Below are 21,064 nucleotides of genomic sequence, written 5' to 3' on the forward strand. Positions count from 1 at the left end.
CCCTCTCTTTTGCACTTTAGTTTAAGTTTCTATTACAGCTTTCACAGTGTATTATATTTAATTGTTCATGTTTCTTTTTCTATTCTCCCAATACGGAGAACCAGGATTTACTTGGAATGGCCAGAGTCTATCACTGGGCTTAGCCTTGGTAAATGATAAGAGAACTTTCCCAGATGGAAATTCACTGGCCATAGACATGATTTTATTTATAATTTTCTGTGCAGAACATGGAGGTAGGGAGGGGTAGCATACGACAGGGTTCAGAATGTTGCTCTGGAGTCAAGACAACCTGATTTCTTGGTCCTAGTTTGTACTCCTAGGTTTGTTACCTTGGGCGTGTTACTGAGCCTCACTGTGCCTCAGTTTCCTTCTCTATAAAATGAAGATAACGGTGGTACCTACTTGATCGGGTTTTTGTGAGGATTAAATGAATGAATACAAGTAAATTTTTTAGAACGATTCCTGGCATATAAGATCTTAGTAATTAGTTTTCGGTTTTGTAAGTTGTAGAAAGTTTTAAGCATTCTATAACTAGTGACTGAGTTGCTAGAGTAGGCTATTCAATAAATAAAAGTTAAAATGATAATATGCACAAAGTAAAGAATATTAATATTGGGGAAAGTACATTCTTAGGACTTCTCCCTCAGCTGTGAGCTCTTTGTAAGAGCAGAAGACCCTCTGTTTCCGTGGTTAGCATTTTCTAATTGACCTGCCTATAATTAGTGCAAAGAGGTATGAAAATCAGCTAATGGATGTGAATTATTGGGGTTGGGGATATTTTTAGTATTTTTTTAACATTGACTGAATTAAAATGTACTATGTGTATGTTTCAAACAAAATTCTCAGTTTGCTACCCTGTAAACTATTTTTAGGCAATACTGATAATACCTAATTATTTTAGATAAAGTATAAAATACATATTTCACAGTAGTATTTTTGAGTATTATCAGTATAAACAGGTATATAATTATATGCTTGAACAATGAAAGGAAAATTTTGGTTTATAAGAATATTTTTTTCATAGATGTGCTGACATCTGAATTAAGAATAAGATGAAAACAGAATAAAAATGTAATTAAGAATAGGCTCCTTAGATGTATAATTATTTCCATTTTATAATCTTTACATTTGTTCTCATCTGTGCTCTTAATCACTTCCCCAGCCTCTCCTTTATTTAATCTTAATATCTGTTCAAATTAGAATTCAGATCACACTCTGCAGCCATGTTGTTTCTTACTCTAGCAAGGAGAATATTTTGTAAAAAGTATAGTAACATATTTTATTCAAATGTACGTTCTTTTTTTTATATATATTTGAAACTAAATCTAAGTGAAAATGCTTAGTTATTTAAGGAAAGTTGTTTATATTGAAACAGCTATGTGTTACAAGTAAATTTTTGCTTTCTAAATATAATATTTTAAATATCGCTCTTTAATCAAATTTCTGGAAGTTGCCTTTGCCAAGAGATTTAGTGCATTGTGTAATTGATTTGATTGGATTTATTTGCTTTTTGTCCTCCATAATGCCCTTTGCCATGTTGCATCTAGTTGTGCTTTTAAGTCCGATATGAATTGCTTTTTTAAATAATCATTTTGCTCAATAAGTTGTAAATTATTCTAATTATGAAGATAAAGGAAAGAAGTTATTCAGGAATATGAATCAATTGACCTTACAAAAATTTTTCGTTATACCAGTGAGAGAACAGGAACTATTTATTTGTTAATTTCAAATTCTAAACTTGTATAGCAATATTTTTTCAGTAACACTATTTACTTCTACCTGAGAGTGAAAGTAAGCTCCTAAAGTTTAATAGTTTGCATTTGCAGACAGATGGGCATTTATTACAAACACAGGTAGACTCTCTTATGTAACTCAGTTGGTTCTGTTGTAATTATTATAATTACTATAAGGTGGTTCTAGTTACGAGTTATCCATGGATAGATATTTGATTCTGAAGCCTTGAGTAATCATATAAATGCTACCAATTTGTAATAAATAATACTTGTTCCTGTGCTCTCCAACCTGGAGTTAGAGAACCCCCATTTATTTAACTTGATAAATAACAAGTTAGATATGGTGTGAAGATCTGGGAGGGGAAAGACAATATTTATGGACTACAATACAAAATTGTCACAAATTTTTAACATAAAACATTAGCTTTCATAACTTTTTGAGCCCTTACTGGGCTGATTTTAATAAGTTGCTCCCTAATTCCTTGGGTGTTCCAATTCATTCTCTGTAGCTCTTAGAAGTACTTCTGGACAAGTTTAGGAAGCCATGACTTACATTATTTTTTTCAGCTGATTTAAAGGGCTTGTGAAGATAATTGTCCTCTTAGTTTTTTCCTCCCTCTTTTATATGTTATATTATTTTGATAGATTCTCCAAATTTGCAATATTTAGGTGGCAGGACTCTGAAGTAATTATTTATTTTGGTGAAATGAAAGTTTTAGGACTGGCGTTAGTTTATCTGTTCTAATGAATGACTTCCTTGACCTGTTCTTGAAAGATTACTTATTTTGAGTATGTTTTTCAATAGTGATGATACATTGATTTGGTATACTCCATTGCACTCTCTTCCCTTTATTCCTTTTTAATACTAGCGTACTTATTTGGGGAGTACCCAATTTAAAGTTAGGAGTACAGCTTTGAAGTTGAATGACTATGAGGCTAACAGACCTTTTCAGGATTTCAGTATTCACCTTATTTTTACTAATTTGTGCTTCTACCCAGTAAAAGTAAGTGACCAAAAATAAATCCAAAGCTTAACCTATTCCTTGTCATTAGCAAATTACATATGATCTGTCTTGATCCGTTTTGCTAAGGCTTAGTCATTTATTACGCTTTTCAAAGAACCCAGATTTTGGCTTTATTACTTTTTTTTATCATACATTTGTTTCTGTTGTATTGATTTCTGATTTTATCTTTATTATTTCCTTCTCTTTTAGTGTTTGATTTCTTCTTTTTACTAGTTTCTTCAAATCAAAGCTTAGATAATTGATTTTCAGCTTTTTTCCCAAATGTTTTGAAATTGAGGTGAATTTTTCTAAGTACTGATTTAGTTGAATTTCACATTCATGTGATTTTTAAAAATAATTCTAAGTATTATCCTTTATGCTGTTATTAAAAGAGAAAAACCTAACTACTGCCATATTTTAGAATCTACCATTAAAAAAACAAGCACTTCTGCTGTTTGCATTAAGGCTGACTAGGTGCTCTAAGATCCCTCTTACAGAACCACTAAACCCTGAAGCACACACATTTTATGTATTTTGTCTTATTATGGATCTCAGTTTTGCTGCTATTTCTGCTTTCCTTGATCAGTTCTATTGTGACTTTTTATTTTTAGAAGAGAAAGAACACAATTTTATTATTAAATAATCTTTACACCAGAATCTGATGTACATATCAGGCAATTCTATAAGAGATTACAAACATAGAAAGAAATCTCACCTTTTTACATAGCCAAGCGGATACAACCCAACCATTAAATGTGGGTTCTCAAGATAAAAATAATATTGTGACTTTTTAATTGCTAATCTTTGCTCAGTTCTTTATGTAACTGGGGATAGAAATTCTGGAGTGCAATTTATAAGAATTTAAAAGACAACACATATCCAAATATTAAGAAATGTTTAAGAACTAAGAGCCCTGCCATTTAATATGCTTGTAGCTTGTTTTGGCATTCTCTTTCGTGAAATTTTTCTTAATTTCTTTTGCTTATTATTCTTTTTGGGATTTTTATTTTTTTATTATTTTTCTGAAAGAGTTCCTTACTTATTCTAGTTACCAATCTGTTATTAGTACTCTTCTTATATCTTCTGCTGCTCCTTGTTTCTGGGCACATAATAGAATTTAACTCTTTGTGCCCTTTGAGGTTACATGTGGCTCTATGATATGCCTGACTCCCTGAGTAATTACAATAAGCAACACCTCTTGTCAGCCTGTGATACCAGAAATAAATCGTTTTCAGTTTTAAGTGGTGATTTCGTTGTTGTTTGTTAATGCAGGATAACCTAGCTTGTCTTGACAGATATATAATTCTTTATCACTTGTGTTTGTTGACAGTGTGTGGCTTGTCATTTCATCATTTTTTGGTGTGATTTGATGAATAGACATTCCTAATTTTTAGTGTATCAAATTTATCAAACTTCCTTTATGGTTTCAGTTTTTTAATAAATCTTTCTAGAATTGCTATTATATATTTATTAGACTTCTCCATCTTCCATGCCTCTTAACCTCCTTCATATTTTGTAATGTTTTGCTTTCTGGGCTGCACTCTGGATAATTTTTTCATTTCAGTCCACCAACTCACTAATTTTTTTCTGAAATTATTTCTAATGATCTGTTAAACTCATCCATTGAGGTTTTTTTGTTTCAATTTTTAAATATTTTTCTTTTAGGAATTCTCTTTGGTTCTTTTAAAACTTTTCTTGGTTGCTTGTTACTATTTTCAAGCCTCTTTTAATTTTGTGAGTTGTAAACATATTTATTTTATCTTTTGTGATTTTTAATTACAATATCTGACATTTTTCCAGGTCTGCTTTTGCTAACTATTGTTTCTGTTGCTCTCATGGTGCTTACTCTTGTTTATTTGAGTGTTTAGTCGAGTTTGATGTTATACTGTATATTTTCCAAGGAACTTCATAGAAAATTCTTTGATGCCTGAATTTTACCTCAAGTAATTTGCATTTGCTTTTGCCATGTACTTGGAATAATTACAAATGCAGAAGCACTGTATTTATTTTTAATATTATAAAACTACTAGGGAAAATTTCCAATGTAAAAAATATTGAACGAATGTTTCAATGAACCTCATGTACCCATCACCCAACTTAACATTACCAGTACTTTGCCATTTTTGTTTTATCTGTCTCCACACTATTATACTTCTTTTTGCTATCTCTAACTGATAAGGACTTTTAAAAATATATATTCATTATACTATTGTTGAGCCTAACAATGTAGCCACAATTTCATATTACATTAAAAAATTCCTTAATATCTAGCCTGTGTTTACATTTCCCTAATTATTTCTTGAATTTTATTTTTTTACTTTTGATTTGTTTAATCTGTATCTGAGTTATGTCCATATGCTGCATTTGATTAATTTGTTTCATAAATCTTTATTTTAATTAAGTTTTTTATTTTGAGATATTTGTGGATTATCACATGCAATTTTAAGAAACAATACAGAGAGGTCCCTTATACTTTTATTTTATTTTATTAGTTTTAGGTGTACAAAACAACATAGTGATTAGACATTTACACACCTCACAAAGTGATAACCCCAACAAGTCTACTACTCATCTGAAACCGTACATAGTTATTACAACACCATTGACTATATTCCCTATATTGTATTTTGCATTCCATGACTGTGTATATTTTAAAATTATAGTTGACATTCAGTATTATTTTATATTAGTTTCAAGTTTACAGTGTAGTGGTTAGGCATTTATATAATTTGTGAAGTGATTCCCCCGATAAGTCTAGTAGCCATCTGACACGATATGTACATAGTTTTTACAATATAATTGACTAATTTCCCATACTGTATTTCACATTGCCATGATTATTTTGTAACTATCAATTTGTACTTCCTAATCACTTCACCTTTCTCACCCCCCCATCCTCCTCCCTTCTAGCAACCATCAGTTTGTTCTCTGTATCTGTGAGTCTATTTCTGTTTTGTTTGTTCATTTATTCTGTTCTTTAGATTCCACATATAAGCGAGATCATATGGTATTTGTCTTTCTCAGTCTGACTTCTTTCACTTAGCATAATGTTCTCTAGGTCAATCCATATTGTTGCAAATGGTAAAATTTCATTTTTTTTTTTTTATAGCAGAACAATACTCCATTGTATAAATATACCACAGTTTCTTTATCCAATCATCTATTGATGGGCATAATATATGAGTTGTGTCCATATCTTGGCTATTGTGAATAGTACTGCAGTAAACCTAGGGATGCATGTATCTTTTCAAATTAGTGTTTTGGATTTCTTTGGATAAATACCCAGGAGTGGAATTGCTGCGTCATAAGGTAGTTCTATTTTTAATTTTTTGAGGAGCCTTCACACTGCCTTTCATAATGGCTGCACCAGTCTGCAATCCCATCAACAGTGCACAGGAGTTCTCTTTTCTCCACATCCTCACCAACACTTGTTGCTTATTGCTTTACTGATGATAGCCATTCTGATAGGTGTGAGGTAGTATCTCACTGTGGTTTTTATTTGCATTTCTCTGATGATTACTGATGTTGAGCATCTTTTCATATGTCTATTGGCCATCTGTATATTCTCTTTGGAGAAATGTCTATTCAGGTCCTCTGCTCATTTTTTAATTGGATTGTTTGTTTTTTTGGTGTTGAATTGTATGAGTTTTTTATAAATTTTTGATATTAACCCCTGATCAGATGTATCTATGGCAAATATCTTCTCCCATTCAGGAGGATGTCTTTTCATTTTGTTGATGGTTTCCTTTGCTGTGAAAAAACTTTTTAGTTTGTTACAGTCCCATTTGTTTATTTTTTCTTTTGTTTCCCTTGCCCGAAGAGATATATCAGTGAAAATATTACTAAGGGTAATGTCTGAGAGTTTACTTTCTATATTTTCTGCTAGGTGTTTTATGGTTTCGGATCTTACATTTAAGTATTTAATCCATTTTGAGTTTGTTCTTGTATATGGCGTGTAAAGGTCATCCAGTTTAATTTTTTTGCATGTATATTTGTCCAGTTTTCCCAGCACCATTTATTGAATAGACTTTCTTTACCCCAATGTATATTTTTGCTTCCTTGTCATAGATTAAATGACCATTTAGACATGGGTTTATTTCTGGGCTCTCTATTATGTTCCATTGATCTGTATGTCTATTTTTATGCCAATACCACACTGTTTTGATTATTATGGCCTTGTAGTATGATTTGATATGAGGTAACATGATTCCTCCAGTTTTGTTCTTTTTTCTCAGGATTGCAATAGCTATACAGGGTCTTTTGTGGTTCTATATAAATTTTTGGATTATTTGTTCTAATTCTTTAAAAATGCCATTGGTATTTTGATAGGGATTGTGTTGAATCTATAGATTGCTTTGGGTAATATGGACATTTGAACTATATTCTTCCTATCCATGAGCATGGTATATGTTTTCATTTATTTGTATTTTCTTTAATTTCTCTTTTCAGTGTCTTATAATATGCTTAGTAGAGGTCTTTTGCTTCCTTGGTTAAATTTATTACTGAGTATTTTTTTTTATGCAATTGTAAATGGGATTGTTTTCTTAATTTTTCTTTCTGATAGTTTGTTCCCTTTTGCTTTTACCCAATTTATATCAATGATAATATCTTTAACAATTATCGTGCAGTAGTATCACCCAGATACTAATATTGATGCCATTGAGATACAGAACAGTTCCATTCCTACATGGAGCCTACCTGTTGTCCTTTTATGTCCACACCCATCTCTCTCTTTCAGTCTTCCATCTTGACTTCTGGCAACCACTCATCTGTTCTCAATTTCTATAATTTTGTCATTTCAAGAATGTGTGTAAATGGAACCATGCAGTATGTGACCTTTGGGATTGACTTTTTTCACTTAGCGTAATTCCATGAAGATTCACCCAAATTATGTCTCATGTCAATGATATCTTCCTTATTTCTGAGTGGTATTTCATGATATGGGTGTGCCATAGTTGGTTTAACCATTTGACTTTTGAAGGATATCCACTTTGGTGCTATTACAAATAAAGCTATATGAACATTTGTATATAGGTTTTTTGCGTGAACATAAGTTTTTATTTCTTTCAGTTAAATGCCAACGAGTACTATTGCTAGTCATATGGTAATTGTATGTTTAGTTCTATAAGAAACTGCCAAATTATTTTCCAGAGGGGCTGTGCCATTTTATATTCCTACCAGCAATGTATGAGTGATCCAGTTTCTCCATATCCTTGGCTACATTTCATATTTCACTATTTTTTATTTAAGCCATTCTGATACCCTGTATCCCCGAAAATAAGACCTAGCCAGACCATCAGCTCTAATGCGTCTTTTGAAGCAAAAATTAATATAAGATGCGGCCTTATTTTACTATAAGATCCGGTTATGACATGACATGACATGACATGACATGACATGACATATAACATAACATAAAACATAACATAAAACATAACATATATATCAGGTCTTACATTAATTTTTGCTCCAAAAGATGCATTAGAGTTGATGGTCCGGCTAGGTCTTATTTTCGGGGAAACATGGTCAATGTGTAGTGATAGATCATTGTGGTTTTAATTTACATTTCCCTAATGTCTAATGATGTTAAACATCTTTTTATATGCTTATTTACCATCTGTACCTCCTCTTCAGTGAAATGTCTTTTTATGTCTTTTGTTCATTTTCTAATTAGCTTGTTTTTTCACTACTGAGTTTGATAGTTCTATTTACTAGGTCTCTATTGGATCTGTGGTTTGCAAATATTTTCTCCAACTATGTAGCTTGTCCCCTTCATAGGGTCTTTTCAGAGCAAAAGTTCTTAATACTAATGAGGTCCAATTTGTCGATTTTTATGGGTAATGCTTTTGGTATCAAGTCTAAAATCTCTTAAGCTGTATGTTCACCTCCCTCCCTTTTTTTTTCTTGCCATTCTTTGAAGAAACTGAGTCATTTGTCTTGTAGGATTTTCAATATTCTGCTGTGTGATGATTGCATCCTCATGTCATTTAATGTGTGTTTTTCTATCCCTTGTATTTCTTGTAAACTGGAAATACAAGGTTCATAAATAAAGGCTTAATAAATGTAAGCATTTCCCGCTCCCCCCCACCCTGCCCCTGAATACTTCACGTGGGGTGGTGGTGGTTAGTTTCTATTGCATTGAGTCACAGGCTTCTTAGTGTCTAGTGTCTCTGTTATATTGAGATTGATCAATGGCTTTTGGAATTGTCAGCCTAATCTATTCATTACAAAGATCCCTATCATCCTTTGACCTAAAGGTTTTAGAAGCCATTGAAAATGATTTCGTAGATTCATTATTTCATTAGTAGTTATAAAACTGTAATATTCTAATTGTACCATTTATTCTCTATTTATTAGCTGAAATTATTCGTAAGTACTTTCATCAAATATTTGGTTATGAAATATATATAGGAAAAATAGGATAAATGCTTATTATTTTGTTTATTTGCCATTTTCAGAGTTGTGAATTGTTTTTATAACATTTTCTAAAGGGATTTTTAAATTATTTTTTTGTGTCATTATGAACTCATGTATTTTTAATATGCTTGATGTGTTTTGAGTCATTGTCATTATATATATAAAAGATTTTATTGGGGAAGGGGAACAGGACTTTATTGGGGAACAGTGTGTACTTCCAGGACTTTTTTCCAAGTCAAGTTGTTGTCCTTTCAATCTTAGTTGTGGAGGGCGCAGCTCAGATCCAGGTCCAGTTGCTGTTTCTAGGTGCAGGGGGCATAGCCCACCATCCCTTGCGGGTGTCCAACCGGCAACCTTGTGGTTGAGAGGATGCGCTCCAACCAACTGAGCCATCTGGGAGCTCAGCTGCAGCTCAGCTCAAGGTGCCCTGTTCAATCTTAGTTGTAGGGGGCGGAGCCCACCATCCCTCACGGGACTTGAGGAATCTAATTGGCATCCTTGAGGTTGAGAGCCCACTGGCCCATGTGGGAATCGAACCGGCAGCCTTTGGAGTTAAGAGCACTTATGCCCAGCTGCCCGAGCCACCGGGACGGCCCTGTCATTATAATTTATGATGTTCAGGTCAGTCCATTTTTGGCTAATGGGAAACATTTGAACTTGCCTCTTAATGTCCCTGTAACAAATCCCAGTGGTATTACGTATAATGAAAAACAGAAAATATAAAATAAGTATGTTTATGATTCAGATTTTACTTTCTGGTACTATAAAGCATTTTATAGTCATTTTGTACTGCTTAAGCTTGGAATTAAAGAATCCTGGCTCTTTCATTGGAAAACAGTATGTAGAGATCACAGTCTGGGTTATAGGAGTGTTCATTGCTACCAGACTGTCATTGCTTATATGTTTTTCTTAATGGACAGATATACCTCTTTTTTTAATATAAAAAAATCATGAATTTACACTGATAATTTTTAATTTAAGATTATAGAGTTTTTTATTTTTCTCTGGTCATGTAACCAACTAACATGCAGTTAGATTTGTTTCCTTTATTTTCAATTTGGGGGGATTACTTCTTTGTCCTTTTTTAGGTCAGTTTTGGGTCTTAATTGTGAAAAAAAAACCACTATGTGATTCCATTCCTTCTGTCCCTCAGTGAATAGATTTTTTTTTTTTTTTTTGGTTTTGGTTTATTTTTAAAATATCAGATATGTATATATTTATATTTTTACCCTGGTGTTAATGCAGTTAGCATACTCTATACATTGCTTCGTATCTGGCTTTTTTAAATTTAAAATGATATCTTAGCGATCACTCTATATCAATCATTATATAAAGATACTCCTCGATCCTTTCTGTGGCTGTATAATACTCTATTGTGTATATAAATATAATGGGTACAACTAACACTCATTTAAATTTCTTCCATTCTTTTGCTATTGCAGATAATACTATATATTTATATTTATATTTATAGTATTCCTACGTCTAGGAATGCATGTGTCATTTCATTTTGCATTCCTAGAGGTGCAGTTAATGGGCCAAGGGGCCAATGCATATTTAGTATTACTCGTTATTGCCAAATTCTCAATATTCATTCTGCTTTCTTACTAATAGTGGTATGAGACTACTTGTTTTTGTATGGTCATTCCAACAGAGTATGTTGCAGAATCACTTTTAAATTATTGTGTTGAAGTTTTGTCTGCCACTAGGCATTGGAAATTTATGTGAGGCCTGACTTATGTTAATTATTGGAGGTGAGGTGGGGAGGAAGTGTATGTTTGACCACTCAGCACCAAGGTTCTAAACTGAGTTGACTAGGAGGGGGAGGTTTGGCAGCAAATGAGATTTTAAATTCACATTTGCTCTGTTGTTTGGGACAATTTCCTCTTATTTTCCTCACATTAGATGACTCCGTGGGTTTTGTTACCTGTTTTCCCATGTTCATTAACTAGATTTAGCCAATGCTCTAAAGGTGAAAACCAACTTACTGATGCATCTAATAAGATGTACTTTTTTTTTAAATTCTTCTAGCAAATTTTTGTACTTAGAGGATCATTAGTTTCTAAAATGCAGTTGCTGGAAATGGAATGAGATTCTGTTCTTTAAGTTCTGGATCATACTGTTAATAGAGTTCATCCCTTCTACAGCCTCAAAAATCTATACTTTATAAGTATTATAGAGTCACTCATATGTGCACCTTAACATAATTTCCTTAAACAAGAATTAGCTAATAATTATATTTTTAAGAGTAGAGTATCTAGTTATAATTAATGATTTTTTTCCAACCACTTTGGGGTTGGGAATATTGTTTTAGAAACACACATGCATTCTCTGCCCTCTTCCTTGGAAACTGATTCTGTAAGTCTGGGGTAAGGCTAACTTGTGCATTTGGAAAGATTTTGAGATTGACTCACTTTTTTTTTAAACTTTATTTGTTTTGTTTTGTTTTGTTATAATTTATTGGGGTGACAATTGTTAGTAAAATTACATAGATTTCAGGTGTACAGTTCTGTATTACATCATCTATAAATCCCATTGTGTGTTCACCACCCAGAGTCAGTTCTCCTTCCATCACCATATATTTGATCCCCCTTACTTTTTCCTTTGATAGAGTTGCTGATTGGACTGTTTGCTGCAGTTTGAGGAAAAGAGCCAATTTGACTCTCAGTCTTTTGTTGATTAAGTGAGAGTGCCATCTAGTGGAGGAAATACTTTTAAACTCATCAAAGTTTTTCAAACTATGCAGAGGAAATTAGCTCTTGTGCTGAGTGTGTCTCTATAAGTCCACAACACGGAAAAGGGAGAACTGTATGTTGTATGAGACGAGGCAGGAAGTAGTCCTGCAGGACAGTAAAAGCACATAATAGGTGCTGAGTGTTATCACCATTCTCATTCTTGCGTAGAAGGTGGTGATCAAGTGAAATAATAATGAAATAGCTGCTCTGACAAATAGCTGCTCTGTGATGTACATGTAAAATTTCATTGTTGTGTTTTGACTAAGTAATAATATGTAGAAGTTATAAATTTTATCCCTCCCTTGTCTTTACACTACCACTTAGGACCTACCCTGAATCCGCCAACAAAATCCTTTACGGTTCCTGAAATATTTTAATCTGTTATAAACATGTATGTATATTCCCACCTGTTGGGACATTCATTCATTTAACAAATATTTTGTGGCTGTTATGTGCCAGGCACTGTTATAGGCAGGATAAAGCAATGAACAAAATATATTACAAACCCCACCCTTATATTTAGTGTAGCATAAGCATATTCTACATGTTGGTCTGTACCTTGCTTTCTCCACCACTCTTAAAACTAAATTTCCCTTTATGACTGCTATTGCTACATCCCACAATTTTTTAATTCAATTCAAAATATTACCCTAGTGCTTTCTGCTTTGATTCACAAGTTATTTAGAAGTATGTTGTTTAATTTCTGAGTGTTTGGAAAATTTTTAGATATCTTTGTTTTCTTTTTTTTACTTAAAGTTTTATTGGGGTGACAATTGTTAGTAAAGTTACATAGATTTCAGGTGTACAGTTCTGTATTACATCATCTATAAATCCCATTGTGTGTTTACTACCCAGAGTCAGTTCTCCTTCCACCACCATGTATTTGTAGATATCTTTTTGTTACTGATTTCTACTTTGATTTGGTTGATATCAAGGGCCATACTGTGTGTTATCATTCCATTAAATTTCTTCAGACTTGTTTTATGGCTCAGCTTATGGTCCATTTTGTTGAATGTTCCACATTCTTTTAGAATGGAGTGTTATATAATTATCGGTTGGGTCAAGTTGGTTGATAGTATCATTTAGTCTTTTAAATCTTTATTAGTTTAAGTCTACTTATTTAATTGAGTGCTAAAAGGATAATACATGTTTTCTACCTAAAGTTCAGGAATTGTTTTCAGTTCTGTCATTTATTGCTTCAGATATTTTTATGTGTGTTTTAGGTGTATACACGTTAGGATTATTATGTATTCTTGATAAAGTTTGGCCTCTTTATCATTATGAAGTGTTGTTCTTTTTCCATGATAGTATTTTCAGTCCTTTAGTCTTCTTTATAATTTTTTCTAATTAATTGTGTATTATTCCAAACATGTTCTAAACATTTATAAATAAATATGAATGTATGTTCTATTTACTTTTACCCAAATTATTGCATATTACATAGTCATGTAATTTTTTCTTTTAATAACCTTTTTTACATAATTACTTTTAAAACTCATGTAACTTTATTATCTTACTTGTGATAAAGTTGTTAGCATTAGCACATTTAAGATGAAAGAGTCAAGTGATAGACTCGGGAGTCACTGAAAAATCTTTGCAATTCAGGTATTCAATATCTAAGGCTATTATAAATTTAACAGTGAAATAAATAGAGGTTACTTTACTTCCTGTAAAATCATCTGAGATCAGATGAAATCAGATATATCCTGTAAAATCTTAAGTTTAGTACGTTTTTAGCAGAGAACACTGTAGGTTAGGAGCAGATGTTTTTCTAATTATTTTTTGGATACCTCTAGAGCAGTGGTTCTCAATGGAGGGATGGTGTCCAGTTTTGCCCCCTGTGGTTATTTGGGCAATGAGAAATGTCTGGAAGCATTTTAGGTTACAATAGGGCAGGGAGGTGACTGGGCACAGGAGGAGAGTGCTGCTGGCCTTTAGTAAGTAGAACCCAGGGATGCTGCTAAACATCTTACAATGGACAGAACAGCCCCCACAATAAAGTATTATCTGCCCCAAAATGTCAATATTGCCAGGGTTGAGAAACCCTGCTTTGGAGATTTCATCTCTGTGCATTGATAATAACTCAGCCTCCAACTTAGATGATAATGAAGGCCAACTGCCCTAGTCTTGGGCATCAAGGAAGATTTTCCTTAAAAAGGTGACATCATGACAACTTATTTTGTCACCTGAAGAGGCAATTGAAGCTTCCTGCATTTAATTCACCAAGTAGATGTTCTGCATTCTTTTTGTGTCGCACCTGCTGGATTGCTATGACTACCTGGACACTTAAGTTCCCTTCAGTGTGTTGCTCCTGTTCTGCTCCTGTCAGTTGGGTTATGTGTTTACCAAGAGTTTATTGTATTTGTTTGCCTGCTTATTTATGTAAAATCAGTTAATATTAACAAATATTGAGCAAGATTTTAAAAATATTTGTCATTGAACAAAGTAGTTAAATTGTGAAAGACTAAGAATGGGAAGGTAGGAATTACAGGATTCAGGGGCTCTCCACTTGGCAAATGCCCTGAGATTCTTTTTTATTTTAAAATTACTCAAACGAAATTATTTACAATCCATTATGGTTTATGCAAGGAAGATGGTGAAGATTCTAATCGATGGATCCATCCTCAAAAAGTATTGGTAAACAAATCTACATTTATATGTTTTTACTTAAAATGTATTGTTTTCAATTAACAATGGGTTAGTAGTTCCAATCACATTGGATAAAATTCTATCTACAGTAAATTTTATAGAACTGAAAGTAGTATTGGAAAAAAGGTCATCAAATATTTATTATGTTTCAGAAATATACTAAGAATTAGGGATTAGATTTTGTAGGCTTTTTTATTTGTTGGAAGTAATCTTTTATTTTTCTCTTTAAATAAATCCAGATTATTGACTATTTGTCACTAAACTTTGTACAGATTAACTCTTCATTTTATTTGTGCCTCTCCCTTGCCTCACTTTTTAAAATAGTTAATTCTACCTAAGGGTGTATTAGTAATCTAGTTATTTAAACAGAAAAAAAAAAGATCATTGAAGCACCTTATCCTAAAGGTAATACAAGTTTCTTTTATCATTAATTTATTCCAAGAATATCATGAGCAGGCATTTTAAAAATAAGTTTCCTGTTTTAATGAATAATGTTAATGTTCTAGTTTCAGATTTAATCAAAGTGTTCCATTTTAGTAATTAATTTTTGAAGTGTCATGCAAATTTTAATTTTAAAAAGTAAATGTCAGTTTGTAAAGAAGAGTGCCCCATGAGCATCATGGGAGAAAATACTGTGTATAATTCTCTTCCAGATGGCACCCCTACAGGTGAAGCAGCAGCCTGTGAAATTACAGTCTGAATTACACTGCAGATGAGCAGGGCATTTGGAGCAAAGCCTTCTGATATCAGTAATAAATGACTTGGTTCAGAACCAAGGACAATTCCCAGGAAATTAAAAACTGTACTATCACGGAGGGAGCCTATAGTAAAATGAAGTTTAGCAAAGTGGAAAGTTGAGAGAAAGGACAATAACCATTAGCAATACATATATGAATCTCTTCATCTGCTAGTATTTTTAACTATGCATATTAATTTATCTCATAAAGTGTCATATATTGGTTCTACATATATTCTGGTATGTCCATTGATTTTCTAAATGGGTAATTTTCAGAATAGATGGTGGCTAAGAGCCAGTTGCCAACTAAGCTATCACACTGAAATATGAATGATATACCATAGTAAATCCTAATCTTATTTAATATGCTGCATGGGAAGTTTTTCATTTCAGAACATTTGAGTACTTAATTACAAACGTAGCGTGGTATAATACAAATACTAAATCTTATGTTTAATCATATAAATCAATTTAAGAAGCAACATAGAATAGTGATTCAGATCTTGACCTCTTTTGTTAGACCAAGTTTCAAAATATGGCTCATTCGACTGATTCTGTGATTATGAGCTGTTTTTCAAGTACTATTATTTTATGTTATTTAATATTTTAAGACTTATTTTCTTATCAGTTAAGTGGAAATAATAAAATATGCTGTGGGGAAAATTAAATAAGCCATGTAAAGAAACCTAATACAGTGAACTTTAACAATTTTCATCATCATTATTTGAAATTTTTAATTTTAGAAAGCAAAGCAGCATTTTAAAGTAACAGATTTTAATTTGTACCAGAAAAATAACAAAAAAGGCATTGTTTCATTTTAATGTGTAATGATATGCATATATAGTCTTAATAATTAATTCTTTTATTCATTCAAAAATTACTTCTGGGCGTTTCTGCTGTGTTCCTGGCACAGTTCTAGCCCTCAGGAATAGAGCTTCAAACAATATGGACAAAGGCCTTGCTCCTCTTGGAGCTTTCATTTTAGTAAGGAAGTAAACACAAAATAAATAATATTTTAATTCTTAAGTGCTATGATGAAATTGAAAATGGTAAAGAAATGGAGCTTGAAGATACTTTATGTAGAAACAGAATGAAAATTCTTTTTGAGGAGATAGTAGTTGAGCAGATATCTGGATACTAAGTAAAATGAATGACCAATAAAATTGTTACAATTCATTGAGTCTTAAAAATGGTAGCATATTTAGGAGATACTCTATGAAGAAATGTGTAATCTATGGTTTTGAAGGAATACTTTTCTATTGATTTGCGAGTTCATTTATTCTTTAACTTAAGGTTTAGAAAGTATTTTCACAGAAAAGGAAGAAACTTACGCAAGCAATAGCTTGCTACTGAGATGAAAAAGATATCAGAAATAGATATAGAGAAATTGTTTTTAATTATACACCATTGCAAAGCAAAAAAAGGAAATAAAAGTAGGGAAAGATCAAAGAAGACTTGCTGTGGCTTTCTGCTTCTTTCTACTTTAGCCTAGCTCTACTGCAAAGTAGCTGACTCCATATAGTGACTTCTTCCAAATTAAAGAGTCCTGTGATAATGATCTATGTGATAACTCTTTGCCAGGCACTATGCTAAATCCTTTACATGCATCAACAAAAGCATTTGATCATTTGCTTTCTGAAATTCTCTCACCTAATTATGTTGGCTGACTCTAAAAAATGAGAAGAAAAGACATGGCGTTTATGAAAGAGTATTTTTGCTGTCAGGGATGATTATCTTTTTTCTTTTGTTTCTTTGTACTCTTCCTCATTATGGAGTTTAGCAGCAGTGGGAATTGAATCTTAAGGCCACTGTTTTGTAAGGGGAACTAAAATTGTCCAGTATTATTTTTCCGGTTATGACCTAGAATAAGTCACTTAACCTCTCTAGTACTGATTTCTCTAATGTGAAAATTAGGTTGTTTGAGTAGGTAGAATCTTAGAAACTATCTCTATTATTGCTGTACCTATCAGAATTCTAATCTTAACTAAGGTAATTGTTAAGGGGTATGTGGAGAAATGCTTATTGGTGTTTATTGGTTCAAATGGAAGCAGATATATGGGAAAGTCTTAAGTATAAAAACTGAAGTTCAGAGTATTAAGTAAAATGGATGTTTTTGGCCCAGGGGAAAAAAAATTGCTGATTATCTTTTTGAGAAAAATCCTGAAGTTGGAATTGGCACTAATTTGTCCAATTTGATCAAATTATTTTTGATTGGGTTTTTAATTTTTATTTCTTAATTTTAAAGAAATTTTAAGTGCATGTGCATGCACGCACACACGGCCAGACAATTAAGTTTGAGAACTCATCCTAGAAAAAGTGCTATATACCTCATTGCTGAATATCACTATGGTCACCTTCGAAGTACTCCCCTTGGGAAGCTATGCACCAATGCCAGCACCTAGTCCACCCTTCAAAGCAATTTTGGAACTCTCTTTCTGGAATGGCCATCAGAGCTGTCGTTGTATTACCCTGATGTCCTGAATGTCATCAAAATGTCTTCCTTTCAGTATTTCCTTTTGGTAAAGAAAGAATTCATTGAGGGCCAGATCAGGGGAGTAGGGAGGGTGTTCCAATACGGTTATTTGTTTGCTGGCTAAAAACTCCCTCACAGACAGTGCCGTGTGAGCTGGTGCATTGTCGTGATGCAAGAGCCATGAATTGTTGGTCAAAAGTTCAGGTCGTCTAACTTTTTCACACAGCCTTTTCAGAACTTCCAAATAGTAAACTTGGTTAGCTGTTTGTCCCGTGGTACAAATTCCTAATGAATAATCGCTTTGATATGGAAAAAAAGGTTAGCAACATTGTTGCAACAAGTTCACAAACTTAATTGTCAATATGCATGCATGCATATTGGTATGCACATGCATACACATAGTCTTGGCTGGTGTGAAAAAAGAAATAACATAAGAAAATGTATTCTGGTAGACTCTTGGGAAAAAACAGGAATTGTAGTTCTTATTCATGGATTGTAATATATGACCATGCTTTAAATATTACATGATTCTGGACTGTCTGGTAAGTCCTTATTCTCTAATTTATTAAACATAATTTAAAAATTCTGATTAGCCTTTACAAATACATATGTGTGTGTGTGTGTGTGTGTGTGTGTGTGTGTATATATTTCTTTTTTGTCTTAAATTTTTTATTGGGGAATGTTGGGGAACAGTGTGTTTTTCCAGTGCCCATCAGCTCCAAGTGAAGTCGTCATCCTTCAGTCTAGTTGTGGAAGGCGCAGCTCAGCTCCAAGTCCAGTTGCCGTTTTCAACCTTTAGTTGCAGGGGGCACAGCCCACCATCCCATGAGGGAATTGAACTGGAAACCTTGTTGTTGAGAGCTCGTGCTCTAACCAACTGAGCCATCTGGCCACCTCTTCGACAGCTCAGCGGCAGCTCGCTGTCTTCAATCTAGTTGTGGAGGGCGCAGCTCCCTGGCCCATGTGGGAATCGAACCGGCAACCCTGTTGTTAAGAGTTTGCACTCTAACCACCTGACCCATCCGGCCACCCCACAAATATATTTTTTAAATAGCGCTTAATTTTTTCCAGTTAAGCTAATGAGACTTATTGTTCCAAACCTTTTACGTGTATTAATATATTTAATCCTCACAACAACTGTATGAAATAGAATGTCATTGTTATTGTCACTTTACAGGTGAAGAAACTGAGGCACAATGATGTATACTTACCCAAGGTCACATAGGAAAAAAGGGGCTCTTCTGGGATTTAAATCCAGGAGTCCACTCTCATACTATTTTATTGGTATTGACAATAATACCAATTTAAAATATGGTGTAATTTAATCTCTAATGAATGGCTAATAATAACTTTATCTTTAACACAGTAAAGAAGCGTGTTGCTAGAAGGAGCTACTGTCAGTTGTTGATCAAAAAGACTGTTCTGGTTTGTTTGTAGTACATGAGAGTAAGATGGAATTTGAGCATATGAAAGCAAAATACTTAGACAATTACTTTGAAAGAGTAATACTAGAAACAGTTTTCACACAATGCCAAATCAATAAACTATTTTTTTAACCTCTTCCTTAAAAGATTAGGCTGTAATGAATGCTTAATTTGTACCAAAATGTGGGTTTATTTTATTTTAATGTTTTAGCATGCTGCAGTCTTGCAAATAGGAATCATTTTTTTCTTTAACCTAGTGACATGTTTTACCAGCTGATCTTTTTCCCATAGGGTAAATAGATGCCTCCTCTTTTAATAATTCCTTGGCATAAATTATAATTCACTTTAATCAACGGATTAATGCCTATTTATTAGCGTTAGTGTGTATTGATCTGCATGAATTCTGTCAGCTTGATCAATATTTCTTAGTTGAATTCCAAAAGTCTCTTGTGCTTTAAATACACAGATGATACTAATGGGGAACTAACTTGTAAGAATTATATTACTGAAGTACTCTATCCAGAAAAAGAGTTTCCACCAAATCCTTAATTTTCATAATGCAAACACATTAATAAAAGAGCTTTGTTGCTAAGTCTTTCTTTTGTAGGCAATTATTTTCTTATCTGTGAATTAGTGTGTTGGGGGTAAATGCCAAAGTAGAGATGCTAGCGGCAATTTAATTAGGTTCCTTTATAAGTGAGTCAAGCATGAGAGCTGTATTTTCTGTAATTTAAATTTGCTTTTAATCTCTTGTTGAAGATTATCCATTTAGATTTGCAGGTTTTTCTTGTTCTAGAGAAACCTTTAAAACCCTCATCTTGGTTGAAGACTATTGTATTTATCCTGTCAAACAGTTATTTGTGCACAAAACAAATGAGTGAGAATACTTTTGATTTAGAAGTCTAACACTAGGGTAAAATTCATGTTTCACCCTAAGCAATAATAAGGTATATTGTGTGCTGAGCACTTAACTTTTCCTGCTGCTCAGGGCTGTTGGTGATTGGGTTCCAGTAGGAGAACAGACTGAAACTGACATTAAGCTCTCACTCATGATTACTTTGTCATTTCTTTAATAAACTGTGTAGCATACTATTAGAATGTACTGTGTCGTGACACCAGTAATGGCACATTATCTTCTCATTTGTGCTATGATTATTCTTTCTTGGTGGAGGATTCATTACTGTTCTCTCAAATCTGGAGTACACTAGGGCAGTGTTTCATGAACTGTATGTATTTCAAACGACACTAGTTGTGCAAGACGTTAAATAGAAAAACAAAACAAAACAGGTCTCTAGTCAAAGAGTAGGTAATACTTGGTTAAAATATGTTCAACTGTCCTCCTCATCATAACACTTCTCAGAACTATTAATGTGCTAATGTGCACTATGAATCTCTAAGAGGAGGATATAGCATCTGATTTTCTCAAACCTCATGATTAAAGATCCCCTCTCCTTTTTTATTTAACCAAAGAGCAAGTCACTGGACAGAAAGTGGTGTTCTAGACCAGGATATCTCAACCATTGCTCTATGGACATTTGGAGCCAGACAATTCTTTGTGGTGGGGGCTGTTCTGTGCATTGTAGGATGTTGATCAGCATCCTTGGCTCTACCTACTAGATGCCAGTAACATCCCTCCTCCTCACCCTCCCCAGTTGTGATAATCAAAATGTCTCCGGACATTGCAAAATATAGTTGAGAACCACTGCTCTGGATTAATTTCACAATATTTCAGAGAGTTATAGGATTTGTTAACCATTTCCATCTGAATTTTCTTTTTTTTTAATTTCTTTTTTTTTAATGAGGAAGAAACAATTGTCTAAAAAGTGGAAGCCCAGGTAAAGAAAGTTCAGTACATCCTGCTGAATATACTGAATCCATAAACTTTCTGGATTC

At 33.1% G+C, this 21,064-nt stretch overlaps 1 protein-coding gene across 2 annotated transcripts in view; it reads left to right on the plus strand.

The window, feature by feature from the left end:
- PRMT3 (protein arginine methyltransferase 3) overlaps nt 1-21,064 on the plus strand; it is a 126,775-nt gene that overhangs the window by 44,365 nt on the left and 61,346 nt on the right. The gene's annotated exons all lie outside the window — the stretch shown is intronic.

The sequence above is a fragment of the Rhinolophus sinicus genome, linkage group LG06 (assembly GCF_036562045.2).
Source record: "Rhinolophus sinicus isolate RSC01 linkage group LG06, ASM3656204v1, whole genome shotgun sequence".
Taxonomy (NCBI): domain Eukaryota; kingdom Metazoa; phylum Chordata; class Mammalia; order Chiroptera; family Rhinolophidae; genus Rhinolophus; species Rhinolophus sinicus.